General features: G+C 37.2%; 1 protein-coding gene across 3 annotated transcripts in view; it reads right to left on the bottom strand.

The window, feature by feature from the left end:
* LOC106874584 (RB1-inducible coiled-coil protein 1) overlaps nucleotides 1–7,475 on the bottom strand; it is a 121,680-nt gene extending 114,205 nt beyond the window's left edge. For 2 of the 3 annotated variants that reach the window (XM_014922372.2, XM_014922371.2), the window contains exon 1: nucleotides 7,315–7,475. The gene's annotated coding sequence lies outside the window, so the exon portion shown is untranslated. The remainder of the gene's footprint in view (nucleotides 1–7,314) is intronic. The other variant, XM_014922370.1, reaches the window with a different exon arrangement.
* Between the last annotated feature and the right edge of the window lie 1,118 nt (nucleotides 7,476–8,593).

Raw genomic sequence — 8,593 nt, forward strand, 5'->3', positions numbered from 1 at the left:
ATTATATATAGATATATATATATATTTTTTTATATATATATACATACATACATACATATATAGACAATAGGTGAAAGCTGGGTATGCTCAGTATAGAAAACACATAGTAGTGCTCAAAAGGATTTAATTCCTTCGTCCAGAGCAAGGCCTTCACCATCAAGAGTAACTATAAGAGAAATCCAAATCAAGCTGATAGAGATAGTACTAGTTAGGTTTGATATAGATATATTTACATGGAGTACAAAAAATACAGAATAAAATATGAAGAAAATATGTGATTTCTTAACTCAACAGCTATTTCAGGAAGCCCAGAATTATATAATTATCATAATTTGCAGATGAAATGTGCAAAACATCATGGGTACACAACTAGTAACCTGTCACATGAAGATATTACAATAAGTCTAGTTCCCCTAATCAAGAGAAGATTGGAAAATACAATCTGTAGATATATATATATATATCAAAATTTGCATATATACAAGTGTGTGGATATAATACATGAGTGTATTATTATTAAACACTAGTGTTAATCAAAGGAAAGTTGAGACCCAAACTTGAATAGTACTAATGAATGGAAATTGCTTGTAGAAAATGTGGAGAAAAAGCTTGTGCTCCCTCACCATACTGAAATAAGAAAGCCATCCTCTGATCTTACTGGCAAATTTTTGGTTTAACAAAAATGTCTTGACTGTGGAGTTGATGGTGTCTTAGGAAAAGAATACAGAGTGGAATCATCATCACTGTCATTTACCATCCATTTTCCCTGCTGGCAAGGGTTGGATGGTTTGACAGGAGCTGGTAAGGCTGGAGGGACACACCAGGCTCCATTGTCTGCTCTGGCATGATTTCTACAGCTGAATGCCCTTTCTAACACCAACTACTTTACAGTGTACCAGGTGCTTATGTGGCCCAAAACCAGTACTTTATATACAGCACCAGTGCTCTTTACATGGCACCAGCACCAGTGCTTTTTACGTGACTCCAGTATGAAGAATAACAGAACAGTGATTAGTGAACTGCAGAGAAGAGCAGTGAATATTTCACCATGGATATATTAGAGGTATGAGAACTAAAACCTAAGCTAAATACTGAGAACAAATCCTCAAGGAAATGTTAAGTGTATAATTATCCCTTTAGAATTCAGTTCACTTTGTCAAATGTTATATATTCAGATTTTATAAAATTCATCCTGCATTATCTTGTAGCTTTGAGATTTTGAAGATGTGATTATCTATTTTTAGTATGATATTGCTGTGTAGGAGTGGGAGGCTGGATCTCACCAGCATGAACATAAAACAGGTAGAATATTTGGGCCAGATATGGCCTGTTTAAATGCTAAAGTGTTAAAGTAGTATTACAAATGACACTGGTTGGGGTGGGAGGCATGCTAGTGTAGGCCAAACAAAGACATTCCCAGGTAGCATTAATGCTACTCAGCATCACCAGGATCACTACTGTCTGAAGGGATTAAAATCACTGTGATCCCCAAGTCAATAGTTGCTGACTGTAAAACTCCACATTGCAGGCTGTGTGTGTATGCATATATACATATGTGTAGCCTTTATATGTGGAGGCGCAATGGCCCAGTGGTTAGGGCAGCGGACTCGAGGTCATAGGATCGCGGTTTCGATTCCCAGACCGGGCGTTGTGAGTGTTTATTGAGCGAAAACACCTAAAGCTCCACAAGGCTCAGGCAGGGGATGGTGGCGAACCCTGCTGTACTCTTCCACCACAACTTTCTCTCACTCTTACTTTCTGTTTCTGTTATGCCTGTAATTCAAAGGGTCAGCCTTGTCGCACTGTGTCACGCTGAATATCCCCGAGAACTACGTTAAGGGTACACGTGTCTGTGGAGTGCTCAGCCACTTGCACGTTAATTTCACGAGCAGGCTGTTCCGTTGATCGGATCAACTGGAACCCTCGACGTCGTAAGCGACGGAGTGCCAACAACAACCCTTTATATGGGTGTGTGATCCACAGACTACATAGCTACCATATATAGTTGATATGTTTGTGTCTATGGATCAACAGTGTACAGTGAAGGCATGTGGTTTAGTGGTTAGGTTATTCAGCTCACAGTTGTAAGGTTGAGAGTTCAATTCCTAGAGGCACATAGGGTTCCTGAGCAAAACATTTTTAAGTTGCTCCAGCCCACTCTGCTGGCAAAAACGAATTGTACCTGTAATTCAAAGGGTTAGACTTGTCACATTCTGTGTCCTGCTGAATTTCTCTCAGAACAACGTTATGGGTATGCATGTCTGTGGAGTGCTCAGCCACTTCTACAATAATTTTATGAGCAGGCTGTTCCATTGATCAGCTCAACTAGAACCCTTTTCATCGTAACTGATACTGCAGCCATGCTGGAGCACCACCTCTGAAGAATTTTAGTTAACCAATTCAACCCCAGGACTTATTCTATCAGTCACTTTTACCGAACTACTAAGTTATGGGTGACCTGAATACACAAACATCAGTTGTCAAGCAGTGATGGGGGGGGGGGAACAAACACACACACACATATATACACACACACACATACACATATATACACACACACACAAAGTGCGGGCCAAAGGTTACACACAAAACAAGTTCAATATGCTCCAAAGTTGCCTAAGTTATGCTTCAAATTTCTAAAATTGACTAAAATAAAATAATGAATACAACGTATTGTACATGATGAATAACATTAATAATAATAATCTAATATAAATAAAATGTCAAATGTTTTGATGCATGACTTTTGGCACACCTTTATGTGTGTGTGTGTGTGTGTGTGTGTGCGTGTATCATCATCATCGTTTAACGTCCGCTTTCCATGCTAGCATGGGTTGGACGATTTGACTGAGGACTGGTGAAACCGGATGGCAAACCAGGCTCCAATCTAATTTGGCAGAGTTTCTACAGCTGGATGCCCTTCCTAACGCCACCCACTCAGAGAGTGTAGTGGGTGCTTTTACGTGTCACCCGCACGAAAACGGCCACGCTCGAAATGGTGTCTTTTATGTGCCACCTGCACAAGCCAGTTCAGGGGCACTGGCAACGATCTCACTCGAAAATCCTTCTCACTCGAAAATCCTATCTCACTCATATATATATATATATATATATATATATACACACACACACATTTATATACGATGGGTTTTTTTCAATCTCTGCCTACCAAATCCACCCATAAGACTTTGGTCAGCCTGGGGCTATAGTTGAAGACATCTGCAGAGTGGGATTGAATCCTAAACCACATGCATGGGAAGCAAGCTTTTTAACCACACAGCTACACCTGTGGCTACATTCCCTGGTAAGATTGTTGTAACTCAGAACCCCTAGAGAGATCTATGCTGACTGAAGTGCCAAAATTAGTGATCCCTAGTCTCTCTCTCTCACACACACAAGTGTGTATGCAGACATTTGTGTGTGGCCATGCATGTGCATGTGTGTGTATCAGTATGCATATTTATGTGTTTATGTGATCATACTTGAATGGGTTGACTTAGGTCTCCTGCATGAACAGAACACCACAACTTGTTGCAGTTATATCTCTGTCAGCTTTCACTCGTTCATCCCTTGTTTTCTTTTACTGGATCACCTTGTACACCTTTACTCACATGTTCATGCCAGCCCAATCTTCCACTTTTACATACCACATCTGATTTCTCAAATTGCTAACTTTTTTCTCAGCTCACACATATTTCATCATTCATACACACTGACATTACACATATTCAAACAACGTGAACGTGTTCACCTCATTTCTTTCCAGCTTTCACACACCCTCCAAAAATCGATACCCTTCTTCTAATACAATGCAACATAACACTTCACACAGTCATAGCATCTATAATCTGCATTTCTTTCAGAGAAACAAATCCTTTTGTTGCCAGCATAGGTAACAGTTCCCTGAACCGTTCCCACTCTAATCTTACGCTGAACACTCTCCCCCAATGCTAATTAGGTCACCTAGGTAACAGGAGCTATTGATAGAATTTATTTTATCAGTACTCTTACTCACTAACCATTACTGCACATCTAGATACAAAGACTCTGCCAAGCTTGCCTATGATCCTATTGCACCTCCTGTGCACCCATATGGAATCCCTCCCTCCTCTTTTCCTGCATAGTGAACATCTATCTCACAGATGGCAGTTAAGTTATGTTTTCTTTCCTGCTAACGAAAATTGCTGTATTCGTTAGGTTTACATTATAACTTCTTGAATCTAGGCTTCGCTTATACCATGGAAAATACAAAATAGTTTAGTGGCACAACAGAGCTAAGATACCCATGCATCATCATAGGGAGTAAGGTTGTGGAGTACTTTGGTTTCCAGGATTGAAATGAACATAGGGTTGTTAGCTGTGATACATATGGCAATATGTGAGGTCTAGTTAATGGGAGAGTTTTGTATGAGGTGGAGAGACTGAAGACTTGATAAGGTGAGAGAGAAGGAGAAAGAGAAAGAAAGAGTGAGCGAGAGTGAATCAAAGAAAAACGATGAGTGTATATCATAGAGGAAGTGTGTGCACGAAGGAGATGTGTGTGTATGTGTGAGTGTGTTTTTGTACTGGAAAGAGAGGGTGTGTTTATGTATGTGTAAATCAGAGAGAGAGAGAGAGAGAGAGAGAGAGAATGTGTGTCTGTGTGCACGATTGGGTGTGCATCAGTGAGAGAGACTGTGTATTTGTGTGTACGATTGAGTGTACGTGTGCGCGCGCATGTGTGTATATATGTGAGAGAGATCTATGAGCCAGAGAGAAAGAGAGATTGCTGTGTATGTGTAAGAGCACAGAGAGAGAGGGATGGATTTGTATGTCGTGGAAATTGTGTGCCAGGGAAAGTGAGAGAAAGAGAGAAATGTGTGGAAGAAGAGGAGGGGAGAATGTGTTAGGTCTCAGAGAGAGGAAGAGAGATACCTCAGAGAGAAGTGTATGTGTAGTGTGAGAGAGAGAGAGCGTTAAAAGCAACAAACCAAATTATTTTCCCCTAACTGCTATAATACCAATATTACAAGGGTTAAGGATTATTTCAGCTCTGCCAGGATCCCACTAGATCACAAGGGACTTATTAATATTCTATCAAATTAGAAAATAGCACAAGCTTACATTAGTTTTATAGTCACAGCACCCCTTGCATCGTCATTAAATCTTTCATGGTGAATAAGTCAAAATTTGCTAACAAAAATTAGTTCAATATTTCAACCCCTACAATTTCTGCACGGTTTGATTATCGAATCTTCAATGTTAGCATTTCGGAACGGCATAAATGCTACAACACTACAATCGCTGCCATACTTTTCTCTCCGCCATAGAAATGCGCTAGCGACAGCAAAATCATTTTAACACCTTTTTAAACACATTCCACAGATTCTATCCTCAAATATATAGCCTAGATATATTTCGTTTGTGTTAGCTAAATGCCGTTTGAAAATAATGAACACATCATTTCATTGACGTTTTCTTTTTTTAAATGATTAAAATAATGAATGGGTAAGAGACTGCTGCATTCAAAATATGGAAGCCAATATTGTGTTTCGATTGAATCTAAAGAACCAGTATTCAGAAATAATTTTTAACAGGTACCGAAGAAGAGGAACAGTTGATTAAACTTAATCCCTCCAGAACTTGGTTTTTACATTATTTTATTATCTTCAATAACAATTGCTTCTTATTTAGAGATAAGGCCAGTAGTTTTGAGAGAAGAGGTTTAGTCAATGTTGTACTTGATTGGTACTTATTTTTTTGGCTACAAAAAAAAAAAAAAAGAAAAAAGGAAGGCCAAGTCGATTTCGTCGTGATTTGAACTCAAAAAGCGATGCAACTAAGTACCGAAAAGCATTTTATTTGATAATAATATTTGCTTCTAACGGAAGGCCAAAAAATTGCGAAGGAAACTGTTAGTCAATTAAATCAACTCCAATACTTGACTGGTATTTTATTTTATTGACGCCTGAGGGATAAAAGGCAAAGTCGACCCAGGCGGAATTTGAACTCACGAAGTAGAGTGACTCAACTAAGTACCACAGAGTATATTTCCGATGACGACGCTCCAGCAATTCTTTAAATCAAACCATAAACGCCACATATTCCTCTTCGTTCCCACCTTCCAATAGTAAATATGTAAATAATTATCAGATGAGAATCTCCGAAAACCTCGCATCAAGGCAAACAGGTTCCACATTAAAGCAGCAACAGTTAATTATAATAAACAACAGACAGTGGTAATCACCAGTCAATAATAATATTACATAATATAATGTAAAACGCCACCAACTAGATTGAGTTTCTGTGTAGGTGACACACAAACATTTGAAGGGAGATAATCTTAGGTTAACAGGCAGGCTTTTGTTTGTCTTTCATAAATTAAAAACATAGAGGAGTCATAAGCAAAATCATTATCATAATTTCAAATATACGAATATAAGGACGTATATAAACATACACACACACATATACACAAACACACATATATGCATATACACATACACACATACATATAATTCTAATACACACACAAATATAAATAGACACACTCAACACTTCATTTATATACGTATATGTTTACGTAGCATCATACTGTAATCTGGTTGCTTTGTCCTTGTGGCAAATAAACAATGATCATTACTATTTTTAAAATTGTTGCCTTTGCCATTTTCTTTCGAGATATTCTCTCCGTTGCGTTATGGGGAAACGGAAAACAATATTAAGAGGTTCAAAGTCAAGTCCCAGAAAATAATCAGGAAAATTCTAAAAGGGAGAATTTACCTGAAGAATCGTTTATAACCAAGCAATCATTTTTTACTCTACAGGTATACCACGTATGGATATATATATATATATATATATATATATATATATATATATATATATATATATATATATATATATATATATATATAGATAGATAGATAGATAGATAGATAGATAGATAGATAGATAGATAGATATATATATATACCGAATCACCATTTGTATGATAGTCTGTACCCGTAGATGAGTTTTATAGGGTAAAATCCAGGGTTAACACCCAAATGAAATATATATATATATATATGATGCAATTTAAGAAAAATATATCTAACAGATTTTAAACAAATAATCGATGCAATAGTGCGTGTGTGTTTGTCCACTGCCCAAAACAATCTTAGGATTAGTATTAATAAAAATATTTAGTGTAACAGCAACATCAACAGTAGCCTGTGTGATAATAGTGTTTCACTGGTGGATAATGTATTATTATAATGTTGGCCTTTGTTTGTGTCTACGATGACGACATTTAGGTCAAGAAAATACCTATATAAGAAGAAAAACCTTTACCTCTCTCTTGCTACATGCCTGGTAAAAGTTCCTAGCGCCTTATCAGTCTGCATTAGGGACCATGTAGGGATCTGTTCTAGTAGTTTGGAAGTAGGATCCGACCAAATTGTAAAGTCTCCTCACCTACGTCCATTCTTATTAAACTCTGATAACAGGAGAGTTCGTATGGCCTTTTTATACGAACCGAAATCTTACGATTTATAGTACTCAACTACGGAAGCCTAAAGGCGTGACTAACATAATTATAGCGGTATATATAACAATATAGGGTGTTGAAATCAAGATTTAATTAGAATTAAGCATCTTAGTTTTATTTATTCTATTAAACATATCGATACAGCAAATAAACTGAGGAATAAATAAATGAAACAGATGAAAATTAGTGAAATTGCATACATTGAAATTACTTAAATTATTTCACTTCGCATTTTGCGTTGCTCCGGCATAAGCAGATAACCAGATTGTTTCGAACTAAGGACCTCAATCACAATTAGTTATTAGTTATACACACATACGTGCTCGTACACACACACACACACGCACTCACACATATACATATACAATGTGCGTGTGTGTGTGTGTGCGCGTTCAAACATCAAATGTTTTTCTCTGTACGAACCGCCCTACTTTTATTCTAACATCGGTGTTTTGGGGATGTTTTGTTGTTTGTCTATTCATTCTACATTTTATTTTTATTTTCCCTTACATCAAAGATCCGGTGAATTCAATAAATAAACAAGTGCTGTCGTTGTTTTTCTTAACAATTATGTCACCTTGCGGCCTTCGTACAATAGAACATTTGTTGCAATGTTCATTGGATCATCTGTGAGGAAATATTTTAATAAATAAATAAACATGTGCTCTCTCTCTCTCTCTCTTTCTCTCCCGCCCTCTCTTTCTTTCACCCTCTCTCCCTTTCATTCTCACTCTCTTTCTCTTTCTTCCCTACTACTTTACTTCATCCCCTTCCTTTCCCTTTCTCTCTGTATGTTTTCTTTTCTCCCTCTTACAATGTTTAAGTTTCTTCTTTCTCTTTCATGTCTTATGCAACTGTCTGTCAGTGTATAAATAGGTTAAGGGGTGATGTACTAAATGTTATACACACACACACACACACACACACACACACACACAAATCCTTAATTAATTGAAATTACTCTCTTCGTTGCAAAAAGAAAAGAAAACACTTGCAACATTTGTTAACGCTTCTCAAAGTAAAGGGAGATAATTTTATTAATTAAAATTTATCTTAAATAAAGACGTGATCTTTGTTTGCAGA

Source organism: Octopus bimaculoides, chromosome 8, assembly GCF_001194135.2.
Source record: "Octopus bimaculoides isolate UCB-OBI-ISO-001 chromosome 8, ASM119413v2, whole genome shotgun sequence".
Classification (NCBI taxonomy): Eukaryota; Metazoa; Mollusca; class Cephalopoda; order Octopoda; family Octopodidae; genus Octopus; species Octopus bimaculoides.